The sequence below is a fragment of the Euprymna scolopes genome, chromosome 41 (genome assembly GCF_053919585.1).
Source record: "Euprymna scolopes isolate OS-2025 chromosome 41, ASM5391958v1, whole genome shotgun sequence".
In the NCBI taxonomy this organism is placed as follows: Eukaryota; Metazoa; Mollusca; class Cephalopoda; order Sepiida; family Sepiolidae; genus Euprymna; species Euprymna scolopes.
Genome location: NC_136522.1, coordinates 10,131,195 through 10,153,162, shown reverse-complemented (window position 1 = coordinate 10,153,162; position 21,968 = coordinate 10,131,195). Strand labels below are relative to the sequence as shown.

The 21,968-nt window shown below is 35.0% G+C and overlaps 1 protein-coding gene across 2 annotated transcripts in view; it reads right to left on the bottom strand.

The window, feature by feature from the left end:
- LOC145266348 (monocarboxylate transporter 12-like) overlaps positions 1 to 21,968 on the bottom strand; it is a 266,031-nt gene that overhangs the window by 65,992 nt on the left and 178,071 nt on the right. The window lies entirely within an intron of this gene.

The following is a 21,968-nucleotide window of genomic DNA, read 5'->3' as shown; positions in this document are numbered from 1 at the left end:
TATCCCTGAGTGGCTTCCGGGCCTTGATAAGTGGTGATCACTGTGTAAAAAAAAAAAAAAAAAAGTTGGAGTACAGACGAGCACTTGCCATGAAAATAACGATAAAGCATAGACAAGCTCGCAACGTCTCTTCTCTGGGAAAGAGATTGGAGGAAAGAGAAAAGGGGAAATCTTCACTAGGCTACGAAATCTATTTTGAACTCTGTCAAGACAGGATAAGTATCTCTAGCAGCTCCTGTTCAGATGTGGCAACAGTACTTGGCTCTTATACAGGTAGAGAATTGCATCAGCAGTGAGATATCTACTGGAGCGGTAGAACGATCTCACTATTTTTCCAGCAGACTTGGCAATGAATTTAATGCACGTGTTCCATCTCAGATCAGGAGTAAAAGTTAGACGCAGAAGCTTGTCAAAACATAGAGCCTCCCCCCCGAAGACGAAAGCCATGTTAGTACTGCAGGGTGTCTCGTACTTTCCTTTCACTGAGCATTCTTTTTCGTTGTAAAAATATGATACGAGAATCCGTCTAACTTTACTTTATGTAGGAAGCGCAGCTGTACCTTTTGCGCAGCTTTTGGTGCATGTTAAAGCTAAGTGATGATCTGAATCATATAATTATAATAAAAAGATGCCCGGAAGAATAATTAAATATTAAATATCAAGCAAGAATAAAGAGGGAAAGAACGAATGCAACAACTTAATTATGACCTATTAAATATAATTAAGATTTTAATAATAATAATAAAAAGCAGAAACAGCCGGAATATATCGAGACTTGATAGGATTTAAGTTAAATTAGTTGAGTAGGGCTTCACCGATCCTCCACCATCTTGAAGACGAAAGTGATAACATTTAAAATAACATTTAAAATACCACCGCAAGTTTGTGAGAACTTAAAAACCTATTTCTCTTTCTCATGCAGACTCAGATTAAAATGTAGTCAAGAAATTTAAATATATCTTTTTCGAAGTCGGATGACCTTGAGATGGATTAGAAAGCGATATAAGGGATATACCATTATGAAAGGAAAGTCACAAACCCCTATAAGCTTTTTTTTCACCGCTTACAAAGCATATCGCATTCATATTTGTCTTTTATTATCATTACTAGCAGGGGTACCCGGCGTTGCTCGGATGTTTCGAGGTGTGTGCGGTTTTGAGTAAATCAAAACAAAAGAATAAAAAAAAAATCGTTGCCCGGGTGTTTGTTTCCGGGGTGGGGATTGTTTAATAAATAAAAAGTGATGTTAGGTAAGTAGGAAGGATCAAACCCGGAGTATTGGGGCGAAGTTGGAAAATTAAGTGTGAAAAAAAAAACATGCAATAGAAAGCTTTCTGGCATTTAGGGACAACAACAGTGAAGGGGGGGATATTTTATTGCTAAGCGGGTTTGTCGGGGATATGTACGTCGAGGGGGTACAAGTGAAACGAGTTCATCAGAGCACATTCCATTAAAATACTTGTAAAACAGACACAGTGATGCAACATTGCGGCGATGGGACAGGGGTTGGAGCTTAGTTGATAAAGTGGGACCGATTAGATTGACAACTCTTTTTTTGGATTCTATCTAAGAGGGAGAGACTAGTAGCAGATGCAGCAGCCCAGATGTGGCAACAATACTCCATGCATGGGTGAATGGTGGCCTTGTAAAGGTACAAATTACTCACAGGCGTGAGTAATATTCTAGCTCGATAGAGGCCACCCACCTCCTTTGCAGCAGTCTTTGCAATGTCCTCTTTGCATTTGTTCCCGTCCATATTGCCCACAAACGTAAGGCTAAGGAGTTTGAAGGAAGAATTCTCAAGTAGGATGTTATATGTCATGGGTATAGGCAGTTGAAGATTCGTCTTGTAATTGTTAAAGGAGAGCAGCTTAGTTTTAATAGAATTAAATGTTACCATCCATTTGCGACCCCATTCTACTATAGTCTATAATATATATATATATATATATATATATATATATATATATATATATATATATATATATATATATATATATATACTATAATATGCATGAGGGAAGTACAGATGTACACAAATCTAAGACAATGGCAGAATCCTTAAAAAATGACCTGCAGACCATAGCGGAACCGTAAATAGATGGAAACAGCTAATGCTAATAAGACTAAGCTGCTCTCCTTCAACGGTTATAAGAAACTTTCTACACCACTGATATCCCTGACAAATAATACCCTACGTGAGAATTCTTCCTTCAAACTCCTTAGCCTAAAAATCACGGGCAATATAAACTAGAAAAAATACATTGAGGACATTGCAAAGGCTGCTGCAAAGAACCTGGGTTCCCTCTCGCCTATGCATGCAGTATTGTTGCCACATCTGGGCCGGTGCATCTACCCCTAGTCTTCCCCCCTCTCTCTCTCTCTCTCTTAGACAGAGTCCAAAAAGAGAATCTGCAATCTAATAAGTCCCACTTTGTCAACTAAGCTTCAATCCCTGTCCCATCGCCGCAATGTTGCATCCCTGTTCCTGTTTTACAAGTATTTTAATGGAATGTGCTCTGATGAACTCGTTGCACTTCTGCACCATCGACGTACACATCCCCGACAAACCCGCTTAGCAACAAAATCACACCCCATTCACTGTTGAGGTCGCCAAATGCCAGAAAGCTTTCTAATCTAATAGTTTATTCCCTCGAACAGCCAGACTTTGGAATTCCCTTCCTGCTACCTGCTTCCCTGACTATACTGACATGCAGAAGTTTAAATGTAACGTAAACCAACATCTTGTTAATTTTATGGCGATATGCCTTGTTAGGGGTGAACGTGCGTATTAAAAAAATGGATGGACTTTTTCAAACGTTAGCTATACTGCTACTAACTCGGAGTGAGAGAGAGTACTGGCCACAGAGTGAGTGATTGAGTGAGTCAGAGAGAGAGAGAGAGAGAGAGAGAGAGAGAGAGAGAGAGAGAGAGAGAGAGAGAGAGAGTACTCTCGGTTATTCTTGTACAAAGTTTTACCACAAATATGATATCCGACCTTATATCTGCTCTTGTTAATTTCCCTTAACCATCAGTCATAACACAAGCAAAACACCACAAATATAATATGCGACCTGATATCCGATTTCGATTCTTTTTAGTTGGTTGGTTGTTTTGTTTTACGGCATATCAACTCTTTTCAGGTTATTTAATGCCGAATCTGGTGATTTTGAAGAACGATTTTTTAATATAGTATATTTGTTTTTTAAGTCGTATTCTATTTAACCCATAGTTGGGACCCTAACAGGTACTACCACTCCGGGTCAGAGTGGACCTGGGAGCAATGACAATTAAAAGGTGGCTCCACACTCCCTAAGGCCTGCAAGCTGGGGCCCTCACCATCGGATATAGTTTTAGGTCATATCCAGGACCCGATTCTTTTTAAATTTCTAAATATACAGTTGTGTTTTTTTTTGGGGTGGGGGGGGGAGGGTAGTATATTACAGCCAAACCCATGTAATGTGTGCAGATATTTTCGCAAACACTTTTGTGAATGATCTGGAGATTTTAACTTTACTAATAGATTAAAATCAATAGAGTATATATCATTTCATCAATACGAAACATGAAAAATTAAGTTTTAGACAAAAAAGACGCACAAAAAACAAACAAATATATATATATATATATATATATATATATATATATATATATATATATATATATATAAAATAAAAACATCGGAAAATAGTACGCATTTCTCCGATTCCGATACCCTAAAAATTCCGATTTATTCGATTTTCGATTCCAATAATCATCCGAACATCTCTCGCTCTCGCTCTCTTTCTTTCTCTCTCTATCAATATATATATATATATATATATATATATATATATATATATATATATATATATATATAATCTTCGAAACAAGAAGGAACAGCAGAGCGTGTCGATTGCATGAATCATGATGTAAGTTGTCCAAAATTGAGTTTTTTAAGATAGACATCTGATGAGTATATGACTAAACATGCAGCAATAACATAATTTTTCAGACTTGTTAGTCGCAATACCAAACAATATTATAATGGATACCTTTTGAAAAGTAATAAATGACCAACTGAAAAAACTTGATATTTGGAACTTGGAGAATTATTATATTACACTCTATATATGCTCTGGAACCCAATAAAAAGGTATTCATTGAGCTTAGACTTTTTTTTTTCAAAATTTCCAAAATTTATATAAAACTCTTTTTTTTTCATTATAAAAAACTTTATTTATGAGAAATATGTTTTCATCCATTACGATTGATATATACAGAGTCTGTTTCAATTAAAGGATATGCGCATGAGGACACTTCTCAACCTATATACTCAACGAATGTTTGTTCTACAATTGTGAAATTTGGTATATAGGATATTCAGACATATGGAAAACTTTTTAATTCGTTTCCATCGGGTAAAAAGAGATTCTAAGGGCTAAAATTAAAAAATGGGTACGTGGCCGTGATCGGTCGTTAAACATGACAACTTCCTTTTGTAAAGTATAAGTTTGTTTGAAAACACTTTTTAAAGATCATGTTAAGCTAGTCTAATGGTTATCGTTCTTGACTCACGACCTTCAGATTTCGATTTCGATCTCAGCTCGAGTTTTTTTTTTACTTACAAGAAATGAACTGCTTAGAAAAAAACATAATACTCGCATGCACATATCTAAGTTTCTTTTCGTTTTTTACTTCATTTTTTTATTTAACGCTACGTTTAATACCTACAATATTTCTGTTTATAAGAAATAAGAATTCTGCATGACTTAAAATATATTGTATATTTTACGACCGATCAACGCTGAGCGACATGCTAATATATATATATATATATATATATATATATATATATATATATATATATATATATATATATATGATTGCTTAATTTAATCACATAAATTAATATACGAAAGTATAAATTTATGCGTAAACTATAAGTATTTACTTCAACAGTGCTCAATACGTAGGTAGAGCTAGGTAGTAAGTTATAAAATATATATGGCAATTAAGCTACACAGAATATTCCACGTTTCATCCACGCTAGGATTCATCAGGCATATGCGAGGATTTTTATGGTTGTCTCGCGTTTTTATAAACGCACCTTCTAGTGTGTTTTTAATTAGCCAATCAGTTTTCTAGTTTCCACCGCACCCTTCCTAATCAGCCAATGAGCAGGTAAACCGAAAGACAACTGGGCCTTTGTCCTGTGAGTGCCTGCTCATTGGCTGATTAGGAAGGGTGCGGTGCAGAGTAGAAAGCTGATTGGCTAACTAAAAACTCAATAGAAGGTGCGTATATAAAAACGTGAGACAACCACAAAATCCTCATGAAAAATCCTGATGAATCCTAACTTATTATATCTATCTATCTATCTATCTATCTATCTATCTCTCTCTCTCTCTCTCTCTCTCTCTCTCTCTCTCTCTATATATATATATATATATATATATATATATATATATATATATATATATAAAATGAACTCATTTTTCTCCTCTGAGTTTGCGCTCGTGTGAACCATGAAACATTTGTAAATACCTTCCATCTTGAAGTTAAAAAAATCTTACGAAAGATCGAAAAAATGAAAAAAAGAATCATTAAGCAAAGTATCTCTGTTGTTTTTTATAATGTTTGACTGAATGAAGGAATGCTGCCTAAATACACTAATATATATATATATATATATATATATATATATATATATATATATATATATATATATATATATGTATGTGTGCGTGTGTGTGTCTGTGTGTGTCTGTGTCTGTCTGTCTGTTTCTTTTATTTTACTTTTGTTGGTTTGAATAGATCAAGGGGCTCCTTCCTGGGGCTAACACTTGATTCTATTACAGTTTAAATTTATATCCGAGGGCTCTTTTAAGAATAGACACAGTTCCCTTTATGGCTGCTATCTGTGTTTCCTTACAGCTTGGTCTTCCAGGGATTGCTTCTAAGTATTTTTGAAGGTTCTTTTTTATTAGTCCAGTTACTCCTGTCACAACTGGGGTAATGTTTATTTCTTTCAGAGACCATGTTTTTTTAGATCATTTTTTAGGTCCTAATATTTTGTTATCTTTTCCCGTTCTGCTCTATTAAGACCAAAGTCGTTTGGAACTGTGACATCGATAATGAGTGCAGTCCTTTCGGGCTTGTTCCATATTACTATATCTGGCTTGATGGCCTTGTCTTTTATGTATCTGGCTGCCTGTATGTCTTTGTTGTAGAAGACTGTCACTTTTCCATTTGATGTTATCGGTGGTGGTTCATGTTCCCAGATGTTCGACGACCTATCTAGTTGCATCTCTCCACAGATCTTCCAATGTAAGTATCTACATACTTTGTTGTGGCGAGCAGTGTAATGACCATCGGCTAGTAGGATCTTGCATCCAGACATTAGGTAGATTGAGCTTTCAACAGCTGAGTGACAGAATCTGCATTCATCGGTTTTTTGTAGACCAGCCATTTTCTTAAATCCATTTGTGAGTAAGCCTTGATCTTGTGCAGCTATGATTAATCATTCTTCATCAATGGAAATTGGTCACTTTTAAGCCATTGTAGTGAGGCCTCCTTGTCAATGTAGCTCTGGTTCAGTTCTTCCATGTACCTGCTTGCTCTCTTATGTTGTTGCCATCCTTCTAGTCTTGTCTTCAGTTCCCTTTTTGTATACTCCTTTCTCTTCTTTCGGGCGATTAGGGTTGCTGGGTTGTCATATTCATCTATTGTGTTATCCAGTGTGTTACCACTGAAATTTTCACCGAGCTTTGTAGTTGACGTCTGCTGGGGCAAACATTTGGTGTGATGTTCATTCACCATTTTTATTTTGGGGTCAAAAAAAAAAAATTTGATATATTGGCCTATGCTTACCACTGAAGCTCGGTATGCGTGGTTTATTTCAGTGAGGCCTAAACCACCTTATCTCCGTGGTAAGTACAGCCTGTCCATGCACTGATGTTTGTAAATGATTTTATGAAGGGCCAGCATTTTCCGAGTTTTTACATCAATTGTGGCCAATTGATTATGCCGAATGCATAAGAGACAACGGGTATTGCCAATTGATGTATGGCAGTAATTTTGTTTTTTGGTGATAGTTCTGATGAGATCATTTTTTTTAAGTCGCTTGAAGTATTCTCCCTGCACTTTTTCTCTCATCTTTCCATGTTCAAGTGTCTCATTCTCCTCTACTCCCAGGTATTTATAGACAGCATCCTCTTCAAGGTCTTCAATAGAGCCATTGTCAAGATTAAGATGTTCTGATGCTGTCTTACTTCCTTTCTTTATGGTGTACTTAGCGCATTTGTCGAATCCAAACTCCATGCAGATGTCCTCTGTATAATTTTTAACAATGCCTATCAGAGAGACAAGTTGTTTCTCTGATTCTGCATAGAGTTTCAAGTCGTCCATAAAGAGTAGATGGTTTACTCTTTTATTTTCTTCCTTCTTTCTGCCTATGCTAAGACTGTATCTAGCATTGGATCGCTTAAGTAGCTTACTTAGTGGATCCATTGTGAGGCAGAAAAGGAGCGGTGAGAGGCTGTCTCGCTGGAATATTCCTCGTTTGATCTTTATGTTTGGGGTCTGTATCCTTCCTTCCGTGTGCTGTAATGTAATTGATGTGCACCATCTGGCCATTTGTTTTTGAAGGAATGATGTAATATCAGTGTGCACATTGTACAACTCCAAACAGCGAAGTATCCAGGAATGAGGTATACTGTCAAAGGCCTTTTTGTAATCAATCCAGACCATTGACATTGTCTGTGTGTGTGTGTGTGTGTGTGTGTGTGTGTGTGTGTGTGTGTGTGTACATCTATATCACCTTCCACATATATATTATTTTGTTATCGCTTTCGTCTGAATTCACTTTTTCAAACATGACGTAAATAACGTATTTATTACGTCACTCAAAAGCTATAACAATTTTTTTTTTTTTATACTTCACGTTCTTTTCATAGGAAATTCTGAATAAGCTTGGATGGTAGAACGTCAGACTGAAGATCTGAGGTCTTCGATTTCAATTTCCGGTAACGCCATTCGTTGAGAATTATTTACAAATTAATGCAATATTATTCCTAGTAAAACTCATACATGGAACAATGGAGACTTGTTGCTGTTTCAAAGGTAATAAAATTTTTGAAACTGAAACAAGTCTTCACACACACACACGCACGCACGCACGCACACACACACACACACACACACACACACACACACACACACACACACACACACACACACACACACACATATATATTTATATATATAATCTAAGGTTAATGTTTCCGGAGGTCAAGTAACAAATAAAGGTTAACGAGGTTAATACAAGAGTGCTCAATACCGAAGTAGAGCAGGGTATACTCTTTATTTGTCAGAGTTGTTGTTTAATTATTGTCAGAGATGAGGAACACTATGAGAGTACTAGCCTTGATCACTGATGCGTTTTATTACTTATGGGACGATTTATGGCGAGCATTTGTTGTTATTGGATTTGAGGGTGACCATGTTGTAATCAGAGGAGCAGCCCCGCAGTAATATATTACACGGGAAACGAGCCATTGTCAAGAAACTTTGTCCATAGAAATCTTTTCTGGTTCTAAGCACTTAGAATGAGATTCTTTAAATTGATCCTGGTTTTGGACGGGTGACCAATGTGGGGGTAAAAGATCGTTGATTACTTGTCCACGTTGCGTGGAAGGGCAAGACAGACATCTGTATGTTAGCAGCAGCAGCAGCCATATGCAAAAAAACAAAAAAAACACTAAAAAAAAAAAAAACGGAAAGAAACTGAAACATGTGCATGCAAATATTGTTTTTTCTAAACATTTTATTTCTTGTAAGTAAAAAAAAAATATACTTAAGCTGAAATCGAAACCAAAACTCAAAGACTCGGAGAAGTACGATAACCGTTAGACCAGCTTGCCACGTTTTTGTTTTCAAACCTACTTATTCGTAATATAAAGAAGCTGTCATGTTTCACGGCCGCGCATGCGCATTCATGGAACAGATGACAAACAGATAAAAATACGATGCCCCCCCCCCACAAGTATCAATTTTGACATCCTAGCAACGGATGAAAACCGATAAAAAGTTTTCCACATGAATACCCTATACACCAAAATCCAAGTTTGTAGATCAAAAATTCGCTGAGTATATAGGTTGAGAAGTGTCCTCGCACACACATTCTCACTTTTATAGATATATAGATTACACTACTTTTTGAAGTTACCATTCATAAAAATCAATGAATTATAAACGGAAATTAGCGAACCCTAAAAATCAATGGATTTAGAATCAAGACACGCACGAGCGGTTTATATTCAAATGACTAGTAACATAATAGTTTCTCCGGTCGCATATTGTTGTTTGACTAGGAGGACCGTATAATGATAAGCTAACATATACTACACTACCTCACCATAAACACCAGCAAAGAAGGAGGTAATGTTTGGGAGAATGGTCTTATGACAACGGAACAGCTACTACACTACAACTCACAAATACGAAAGAGATGAAAACCTAACCCTAAACCAAACCCTAACCCAACTATCTCTCTCTCTCTCTCTCTCTCTCTCTCTCTCTCTCTCTCTCTCTCTCTTCGTTCTGTTACATTAATAGGTGCAAATACACTATAATAGCTAAATTCGAAATTTTTAACATGGAATCTCAAGGCAGACCAATTGTCTTTACTGGATTGCCATGTTACAGTAAAGAATATATTAAAAAATTACGAAAAACGATAAGGTAGAAAAAAAAATTACAAAGAAAACATCTTTTGATGAAAATTAGCGAAGATAAACTATTTTGCTCAAAAAACACTGGAGAGTTCCAAAGGGAGGTAAATAGCGTGTAACTATTTATTACCTTATTGCGTATAGTCTAGAGGTAAAACACAACAAACATATATATTCAAATAAAAAAAGAATTAAAAAAAAAAGGCAGTAGAGAAAAAACATTTTTTTTTATTGAAAACAAAAGAAAAACAAACCAAAAATTATTTGCAGGCACAAAATGGTCAAAGGGAAATAATTCAGATTTAGATTCTAGTTTTGCTTTGTGCCTAATATTTATCCCTATATATAATAAAAGAGGCGCAGTTTTTTCTCTCTGGACCAAAACACCGTGGATTTACAACAAGAGATACATGCGTATTTATTAGGTTTACACTATTAGCCATTACTTTATTTAACTATAGAACGACATTTTAGACACTTTAATTCGTAATATTAAAACATTACATTTAATCCTAGGAGTGACATCATCACGCTCGCAAAGATATACAATAGAAGTAGCTGTTGTTTTTCCTCTAAAAAAAAGGTATTACTCTTACTATCATTCGACACCGGGAGGTTTTCTGCATTAGGGTCATATATGGGGGTTCGCCCTAATTTTCTGGCTCATATACGTATGTACACACCATAATATTTCCCTTTTCTCTATCCCCCAAAATAACGATTTCTCCCTCCTCACATTTCACAAAATCTCATTGGCTGACATGTTAATATTCTGTCATTCTGGAATGAACGAAACCTCATTCAAAAAAAGAACGCCCCAGAGATTAAAACAAACATGGCTTCCCGGAAACTCGAAAAAGTAATGAAACGAACTTTATTTTTACTATTACTAGAAAAGATGTACTTCCCCTGTTATTATTTTAGTAAGAACGAGTTATTATTTTCTTACCTTATTACTAAAATACCATTGTCGATTCTTTTATTTTTTTCATGCGCAGCTTCTAATTGTTTTAACTTTTTTACTCTATAAAAATACTATGTTGCTTTCATGGCGAAATTGTTTGATTAAAATTATATATTCTTACGCAGACTTTTAAATAAATACTTTTACAATTATATGTTTACACTTTTGTATACAATAAATGTTTTCGTTTACAAATAACTTATGTGGGTTTGTATTACTGTACACATAGATTCGAAAAAGTTGTCAAAAAACAAATATGTAACAAATAAATGTTATCAAATGCAAGATAAGTTACTTTTCTACCAAACTGGATATATTTTTCGTGCTTTTATTCAATGTAACATGTTTATTCAGCTCGAAAAACATACAGTGTTTACCGATGTATTCGAAAATTCAAAATGACGTCTGATTCTCTCTTTAACACGGTAAGTTTGGGAAAAGGTGTTATAAATAAAAAACCGGATAAAATACTGTTAAAAACTCACTCAATATATGTTACCGTGACATAGGTTGACATATATTCGGCGGGTTTTTAATAGTATTTTGTATAGTTTTTTTATTTATAACATAAATATATCCAGTTTGGTAAAAAAGTAACTTATCTTGCCTTTGATAACATTTATTTGCTATATATTTGTTTTTTGACAACTTTTTCGAATCTATGTGTACAGTAATACAAACCCACTTCTGTTCGGAATAAAACAGCGGCTTATTACTTATTTGTCGTGTTATTTAACCAAGAAGAAACCGGAGTTTTTTTTTTCGTTTGTTTTGTTAAAATTATATTTCCTTACCCAGACTTTTAAATAATTGCTTTTAAAAATATATATTTATATTTTTGTATTCTATAAATATTTTCGTTTACAAGTACCTTCTTTTCGGAAAGAAAACAGTGTTTTTTTTTTTTTTTTTTTTTTAATTATTTTACGTGTTATTTGACCAAGAAGAAAGCGGAGTTTTTTTGTTTTTTTTTAAATTTCGTTATTTATTTACTTCAAAGAAACTCATGAAAAAGAATACATAATTATATTTATTTTCGTAAGAAAGATCACAATATAGTATTTCATCTTTACTAAAATATTATTAGGAACGCATGAGATAAAACATTAATTTTCTTTTGTTTTACAGTTTCCGATTCGCTAATTTTTTTAATGTTTTTTTCTATTACAAATGTTTCACAAACTTTAAATGGGTAAAATTTAATCACGCTATTATTTCACATGCGAGGATGTGATTTTTTTTTTTTTGTGTATTGAAAGTTATTTTGGTATTTTCGTACGACCTACCCCAACGTAGTATAAACAGACCCAACATCTCCATGTTAAGAACGGCTTTCGGAATAAACACCTCAACCTCTCCATGTTAAGAACGGCTTTCAAGGTTGGGTGTGTTTATTCCGAAAGCCGTTTTTAACATGGGGAGGTTGGGGATGTTTATAATGAAAGGAACTAGAGACACTAATAAACACTACCAGGATCTTTAGTCAGGATATCCAAATGGAGTTTGGTATGGAAAAGTGCTCACTACTAGTTATAAGAAAGGGAAAAACTGGAGATAACAGAAGGCATGGAACTACCCAACCAAACGGAGATGAGGGAACTAGGGGAACAAGACGTCTATAAATACTTGGGAGTTCTGGAAGCAGACACTATCAAAGTCACAGAAATAAAAGAAAGAATTGGAAAGAAATACCCCAGGAGAACAAGAAAACTTCTAGAGATCAAAATTGTATAGCAGAAACCTACAAACAAAGGTATGAATACATGGGCAGTATCACTAGTAAGATACTCAGGACCGTTCATAGGGTGGACCAAAGAAGAACACCTCGATCAGAAGAACACCTCGATCAGAAGAACACCTCGATCAGAAGAACAGGAAACTCATGACCATGCACAATGCTCTACACCCAAAAGGGCGATGTTGATCGACTCTATGTGGAAAGGAAAGGTGGGAGAGGACTAGTTTGTATAAAAGACTGTGTGCATGGCACACACACAAAAGAATGAGATAAATACATAACGCGAAACATGGAAAGGATAATCACGGCAGCGAGAGACACTGAAGTAAATAAAAAGGTTCCGCTCGAAATTCCGTCCAAATTACCGAGATCAACAAGATACACATGAAGAAGGTCGGAGGTTATATCAACCGAAACGTTGTGAAAATCATACTCAAGATGAAAACAGTAGTCCAAAGAATCCAAATAATATGAATAACTAATCCTCATCTCAAAAATTCAGAAACGGATAGACATCCATTATTTTTTGACTAAGGATGACCATGACTCCATTTTCCCCACACTTTTAATCACCTTGTGTCTAATTTGTTTCAAGTGTAAAATGTTTATAATTTATAGAATAAATATATTAAAGTGTAGTATCTGTTCTAACCACAAAAGTACATTTTTTGTTGTTGCCATAAATAAAAAATGAACACGTGTTTAACGTTGTCCTTGTGGGCAATCAAGTCAATCAGGTCAACAACCATGTGTCGCATGTGAATATCATGAACGCATCGATGAAGCGATCATGTCAACATCCTGTGTTTGTTAGTTTATTCTCAATGTATTTGTAATTGTAAAAAAGAAATAAAAATAATAATAATAAAAAAAAAAACTGAATTATTTTTTGTCGTTTATTAAATAACCAGCATGACTACTCGGTGTTGCCTGGTGTCATAATAAACAAAATAGAAGATGGTTTCAAAAGTGCGTGTAACATTTTTATATTAACATTTCGGCATTTGTGCACTACTCGGACGGATCCATTTTTGGGAGTTTTCAGTTTGATAATAGAAAGAGTGCATAGTACGGGCAGACAAATGCAATTTCAGGACTGAATTGAAAATGCATGTTTTTTAATACATGTTTTAAAGCATGTTTTTAATGCATGTTTTTACTGCATGTTTAATGCACATTTTTAATACATGTATTAATGCATATTTTACTGCACGTTTTTAATGCACATTTTTAATACATGTTTTAATGCACGTTTTTAATACATGTTTTAAAGCATGTTTTTAATGCATGTTTTTACTGTATGTTTTTAATGCACATTTTTAATACATGTTTTAACGCATGTTTTAATGCATGTTTTTAATACATGTATTAATGCATATTTTTACTGCACGTTTTTAATGCACATTTTTAATACATGTTTTAATGCACGTTTTTAATACATGTTTTAAAGCATGTTTTTAATGCATGTTTTTACTGCATGTTTTTAATGCACATTTTTAATACATGTATTAATGCATATTTTACTGCACGTTTTTAATGCACATTTTTAATACATGTTTTAATGCACGTTTTTAATACATGTTTTAAAGCATGTTTTTAATGCATGTTTTTACTGTATGTTTTTAATGCACATTTTTAATACATGTTTTAACGCATGTTTTAATGCATGTTTTTAATGCATGTTTTTAATGCATGTTTTAATGCATGTTTTAATGCATGTTTTTAATACATGTTTTAATGCATGTTTTTAATACATGTTTTAAAGCATGTTTTTAATGCATGTTTTTACTGCATGTTTTTAATGCACATTTTTAATACATGTATTAATGCATATTTTTACTGCACGTTTTTAATGCACATTTTTAATACATGTTTTAATGCACGTTTTTAATACATGTTTTAAAGCATGTTTTTAATGCATGTTTTTACTGCATGTTTTTAATGCACATTTTTAATACATGTATTAATGCATATTTTTACTGCACGTTTTTAATGCACATTTTTAATACATGTTTTAATGCACGTTTTTAATATATGTTTTAAAGCATGTTTTTAATGCATGTTTTTACTGTATGTTTTTAATGCACATTTTTAATACATGTTTTAACGCATGTTTTAATGCATGTTTTAATGCATGTTTTTAATGCATGTTTTTAATACATGTTTTAATACATGTTTTAATGTACGTTTTTAATACATGTTTTTAATGCACGTTTTTAATACATGTTTTAATGCATATTATTAATGCATGTTTTTATTGTATGTTTTAATGCATGTTTTTAATGCATGTTTTAATGCACATTTTTAATGCATGTTTTTTAATGCACGTTTTTAATGCATTTTTTTTAATGCATGTTTTTACTGCATATTTTTTAATACATGTGTTTAATGCATCTTTTTTACTGCGTGTTTTTATACATATTTTTTAATGCATTAATACCAAAAAAACACACATTTATTTTTTATTCGACCCTGAAATTGCATTTGTTTCCCTCTGCTATGTACTCTCCTCATGTTCCAACTGAAAAAAAAATGAATCCTCCTAGTAGTTCACAAGTGACAAGATTTCTACCCATCTCATTCGGTCTCTCTATCATCTCCCGCCCCTTTTGTCACACCCGTCTCTTCCACCTTCTTTTAATCTCTCCACTATATAATAGATGACAATGGAAATGGCTGATAAATCGACCCCCCCCCGGCACTCAAAGAACAAATAATTTTATTTTATTTTCAGATATTATACATCCAGGGCAATGTCAAACCAGAAAATATAAACTTTGTGGGTCTTTTATTAGTAGTTTTGAACTTTTAGCTGGGCATACAAACATGGTAGCTTCTTTCAGTCTTGACAGATTATGGATACCTATTTTAAGGGCGCCTGAACGTGGAATTTTTGTGGCAAGAGTTGTGTAATCTCCACCCACACTTCTCCTGAGTCTGCGTTGTTAAATATCAGGGGCAAGTGGAGGTTCAAGACGACTGGAAATAATGCCAGGATAAGCAAAGAACACATACAGCGCTTAGAATTCCCAAATAGTCACCCATCTTGTATTAGCCAGGCTCCATGTCGTTTATTCGGTTATCTGACGGGAACCGGTGTGTCAACATGATTATGCCGACTCTCTCTGCTCTGACTTTGAGCACGTGATACAATGAGGAAAGAGGTGGCTGGTTAATTTTAATGCATCTAAAACCAAGCTTTTATCTTTAAATCATGAACGCTTTTATCCCCGACTGCCATCAATTGAAATGAATGGTTCTCGTCTCTGGGAAGCTTTATGTTTTGACAAGCTTCTGGCTCTGGCCTTTATTCCTGATCTGAAATAGAATACGTACATCAAATCCGTTGCCAAGATCGCTGGAAAAATGTTGGGATCATTCTATCACTCCAGTAGATATCTCACTGCTGATGCAATTCTCTACCTGTATAAAACCCAAGTATGTCCAAGGATGGAGTACTGTTGCCACATCTGGGCAGGAGCTGCAAAAAACACCTCATCTTCCCTATACAGAGTTCAAAATAGACTTTGTAGCCTAGTAGGGGATGCCCTTTTCTCTTTCCTGCAACCTCTTTCCCACAGAAAGGATGTTGCGAGCCTGTTTCTGCTTTATCGTAAGTATGAGGATCGAACCCGAACCCTTGAGGCAAAGTTGTGAAAAAAAAAAAAAACATGGTACGTTAACCATTGCCCCACCGCGACATGCTTACAGAAACACGTTTGAATTTATTTAATTACTTGGATTTAGCAGGTGCTCATTTTAATGAGTTAATGAGGTCAAGTTTGACTGCGGGATTTCATTTGCTGCTGAACGCTTTTTTTTTCACCAAGATGTTATAGGAAAAAGACTAACCTACATGCGGCGAGCGACAAATATTGAATATTTATCTTCTCGAAATCGAGCAAATTAAATAGACAGGCGAGCTTCGTTGTGAGATATTACGATTTATATGTGATATAAAAAGTTTTAAAAAGTTGTGAATCGACCGACCGCTTCTCTGAAAGAAGCCTTTTGTAGACACACAGAAAAAGCGAACACACATACATACATAAATACATATATACATACACACATACATACATACATACATACATGCATACACACATACATACATACACACATACATACATACATACATACACACATACATACATACACACATACATACATACACACATACATACATACACACATACATACATACACACACACATACATACACACACATACATACATACACACATACATACACACATACACACATACATACATACACACATACATACATACACACATACACACATACACACATACATACACACATACATACATACATACACACATACATACATACATACACGCATACATACATACATGCACACATACATACATACATGCACACATACATACATGCACACATACATACATGCATACATACATACAAACATACATACACACGTATATACATACACACATACATACATACATACATACATACATACATTTTCGCTTTTATATTTATAGATGTATGTATGTATGTCTCGCGAAAACTTTCAACAGAAGCGATAGATCCTGACAAGATTGGTATCATTTTGTTGAAGCCCGACCCTTCGGACGACAAATATTGAAAAATTGGCCAAAAACATTAATTCCTTCACTCTCAACTGGGCACTTTTATACAGGGAGGGGTCGCTTTTTTCGCCGATATTTTCGAAAGTCATCATGTTTCACAATGACGTAGCCCCTTTTGAGGGAGCTAAGGGCTTCTATATTAATGAACCTTGTGTCTGACTTGGCCTGCACTTATGTGGAGGCAAACACACCTACACACACATTCAGTGCGGACACAATTTTCTTAAAGGTTAAAACTGTCGCATTCGAAGATATGTTTATGAATTCAATGCATAATAAAAGTTAAACAATGTTGACATTATAATTTTGAAAACAAATCATTGTGTGAAACGCATCGTTCTCTCTCATTCTCTCTCTCTCTCTCTCTCTCTTCCTTTCTCTATTTCTCTGATTCACTCCCTTTCTCTCTCTTTCTTCATTGAAAAAGAGAAATGAAATATAATTTCATTGTTTTAAAAACAGTTGAGATTTGCTCGCTATAGGCGAGGGGTCAACAAAATATGCTTCCAACTTGTTAACTGTTAAATAAATTATATATATATATATATATTTTATATAAAAATGCATTTGCCGCTATTTTTATACAAGTATTCGATTTCAGCATACCATTAATGCCGACGATGGGAAGATGCCTGCAATGACCACACAAGATGCGACCCATGCCAGACATTTATAGCCGACGACGTATCGACCCGTTTTCGTTGATGTTTCCAGCATGTGTCTATCGTTTAGATATCCTTGGATATCGTTTATTCCCCGGGGAGCTGGTTGCGTTCCCAAGACGTTCCTCAACCAAGTAACCCTCCCGGAGAGGCGATAGTGTCACAACCCCCCCCCCCACACTTTTCGGTTGCCTAGCCTTAATTTACACCTACGTCACTTCCGGTTTGGTGATGGGCGCAACAGCAAAGATTTCACTTTTATTTATTTATTTATCTTTTTTTTCACGTTCTTTGCCTTCTTCGCGATACGAGCTTTTGGTCAAGATCAAAGTGTAGTATCTGTTCCGACAGATACTGCACTTAAGATAATTTGTACCAGTCAATGGAGGGGAAGCCCTCTATACTGGGACAATTATTATTTTTGGTAACCAGAGTGCCCCCTTTTTGCCTACTTTTAGGGGAGCTGGTTTTTACCTCACATTAAAAACGGCCTTGTGCCTAATTTGCTCTGTGGGGGAGCAAATAAATACCATCTGTTCTTCAGATGCTGACTTCCATTTCTTGTTCTCTTTCGGTGGAGAAGCAGTTCTTCACGACTGAGACAATTTTTTATTTTTGTACCTTTTCTCCACGTTAAAAAACGACCCTGGTGTCTAACTCTGTCCCGTGGGGAGGCATAGTAAATAGGTACTATCATTTTTTTCTCAAACACCCGAGCAACGCCGGGCACCCAGGTTAATTAGAACCCCAATCTTAACAAGAGGAGGAAGGGCAGGTTGTAACTATTCTCTACTTTCATCTAACAATTTAATAAACGAAAAATAGCGTAACAATTAAATTTAACTTGAGAATCATGTCTTAAACATGCCACCACACTTTCGCAGTTTACGGACCGTGCTGAAATAATAACGTTATTGCTTAGAGACACATTCTTAACATGCGGATGGGAGGGCGCTGTTAACTGTTCTCTACTTCTACCTAACAATTAAATAAACAAAAATACACCATAAAAAATGAATTAAACTTGGAAATCATATCTGAAAATAGTAACGTACTTTTGCAGTTTACGGACCGTGCTGAAATAATAACTTTATTTAGAAACCCATTCATTAACATGGGGAGCGGGAGGAGGCTTTTTTAGCTATTTTGCATTTTCACCTGACAATAAAATAAACAAGATATACCGTAAAAATATAATTCAACTTGAAAATCCTATCTAAAAATAGCGTCGTACTTCTGCAGTTTACGGACTGTGCTGAAATGATACCATTATTATTTAGAAACCCGTTCTTAATACGGGAGGTGCCTTTGCTAACTATTCTGTACTTTAATCTAACAGTTTAATAAACAAAATATACCAGAAAAAGTTAAAATTAACTTGAGAATCCTGTTCTAAACAATGCCATCATACTGGTGCAATTTACGGGCCGTGCTGAAATATAAAGAATCCATTCTTAATATGGAGAGGAAAGCTTTGCTAACTATTCAACTACCAATTTAATAACAAAAAGATACGAAAAAATTGAATTTAACTTAAAAAATCCCATTCCAAAATAATACCTTGCTTCTGTAGTTTATGGACCGTTATTATTTAGAAACCTATTCTTAACATGGGGAGGAGCCTTTTTTTTTTCGTTTTTTTTTAAAAGTTATTCTGTATTTTTATCTAAAAACAAATCTTGGCCTTCGGGCTAAGATCAAAGTTGGTTGTAAACTTTTCAGAGTGAATAAAAAATATATAACTCAAAGTGTAGTATCTGTTCTTCAGATGCTACACTTCAATTTATTGTTCTCGGTTAGCGGAGGAGAAATTCTTCACGACCGAGACATTTTAAAATTATTTTTGTTCGTTTTCTTCGGGTTAAAAAATGACCCTGGTGTCTAACTCTGCCCTCGAGGGGGGGCAAAGTAAATAGGAACAATTTAATAAACAAAAAATACCGTAAAAATTAGATTTACCAAGAAAATCCTATTCAAAAACATAGCACAGCTTGTAAACTGCAGAAGTACCTACAATGTGTGAGCACCTTCATCGATATTTTCCATTAAAGGCGCCTCGGACGATTAGCAAAAAAAAACAAAAAAAAACACCTTTTCAAAGAACAACGGTACAGCTTGAGAAGCAAGGCCATTATCGGACTGATTGTCGAGGACGCGTCCTCAACAGGCATGATGACCACCTACTCTAACTGTTGCTACATAACAAGGGCTGTGTTTAATTGGAAAAGTTTCAATGACGCCTAAGGGTCAGTGGTGATTCAGAAACGGAAGTCTACGAAACTATGTGGCATATGAGCAGAGTTTTTTTTTTCTTTTTTCTGGCTACACTTCAAGTTTCAGTGATACAGCAAAGGTTAGAAATGATCCCGGCGGAAGTCGATGAAAACATGTGACTTCCTGTCAGGATTTTCTATCCCCCTCTTTTAAGTAAAACAGTTGTGTGCTCCACTCCAACGGTGGGGGTAGAGCGCCTAAATTGGCTGGATGTGGAGAGATAAGCGATCCGTCTATCTCTCTCTCTCTCACACACACACACACACACACACACACACACACACACACACACACACACACACACACACACACACACACACACACACACACACACACACGTACAAGGAAGCTGCTTCTATAGTGTTTTTCTGTGAGTGCGTGGCAATTCAATCGTGAAGCGATTTCTACGAATGCTAAAAAGGAAATGGTTGAATTAGCTTACCCCTTTTCTTTCTTCGATTCACTTGGATCTGCTTTCTTCTTAACTACTAGGCAAGTAAGTTTTCACAAGAACATGTTAACTCAAATGATTAGAAGAGTTCACTATGAGTGAATGGATAAAGTCCCCATAATAATTATGTCATAGCAAAGGAAGAAAATTAAGTATATATATATATGTGTGTGTGTGTGTGTGTGTGCATAATAAAATAGAAGAAAAAACGAAACATTGAGAAAATAGAAAGGTCACCAGCTTGTGAGTGCCAACAAAAACATGAAAAGGGTTTTTGTAAATGAAGATTTGAGAAAAAAAAAATTTGTAACAAAAACATTTTTATACATCAGATGAAAATATAAAAGTTACTCTCATTTATGCAAATTCGTGTTTGGTAAAGAAAGTCGAGGAAATAGTCACAAATCAAAATGTTCATACCGTGAATAATATGTGTATGTAAGTAATATATGTATGTGAGTATTTGGCAGCGTGGCATTGTGTATATGTGTGCGTTGGTTTACCTTATTCTTCTTTAGCGTGTGTACAGCCGTGGGTAGCAATTCATTTATTTTTGTTTGCCTTACTGTCACTAGTATGCAAGAAAGTATGTACGAGATCAAGAAAGCTTGGATGTGAGTCATTAAGTCCTTTCAATATGCCTCCTACCTCCCACGAACCAAAGGCACAGGGGGGGGACATATGTTTCCATAACACTTACACATATTATTTACACAATGAACATTTTTTATTTATGCCTATTAACTCAGCCTTTTTTTTTTTTTTTTACCAAATACGAATTTGCACAAATGAACATTCACTAATGGACAATATTTTTTATTCTTATAAAATTGTAATATAAAAATGTTTTGTTAGAAAATTTCGTTTTTCTCAATTTTTTTTTGCATTTATAAAACTCTGCTTATGCTTTTATTAGTGTCCGAAAAGTTCGTAAACACTTGCGAAAAATGGAACGTTTATGCAATTTTTAATTTTTTTCTTTTTTTTTTTTTGCGTTTATATTGTCATAGTGATCTTCATCTTTCTATTCCAGGTGGCAGTTAATAAAAATTGAGCTGCGAGTTTTGTATTCGTTACTCCTGGGAACGAGATCTTTCAATTAGGAAAGCCGCAGAAGAAAATTGTGTTGCCAAAGGCGAAGACAATAGCATATGCAGCGTTCTGAAAGCGGCACAAACGTAAGCAACTGGAGCGGGTCTACGAAAAGTTGAAGCAAAAGTACTCAGCTCTGATCAATCGGAAGCGCGCTTTAATGTAGCAAGACTATGTCAAGTCACACACCGCCAGAAAGACCAAACAAGTTTGAAGAGGTAGGTGCCGTTGAGGTTCTGTCACATCCAGCCTACAATCCTGACTGTACTCCACCAGATTACGGCATTTTTTGCTCAATGCAACACTTTCTGAAGGGTTGCCTATTCGACTGGTTTGATTAAGTCGAGGAAGCGCATCAAGAATTCTTCGAAGCCGACTGAATGGTACTTTGACCAGATCCGAAAACTTTCAGACCGATGACAGAAAATCTTGAAAGATGATG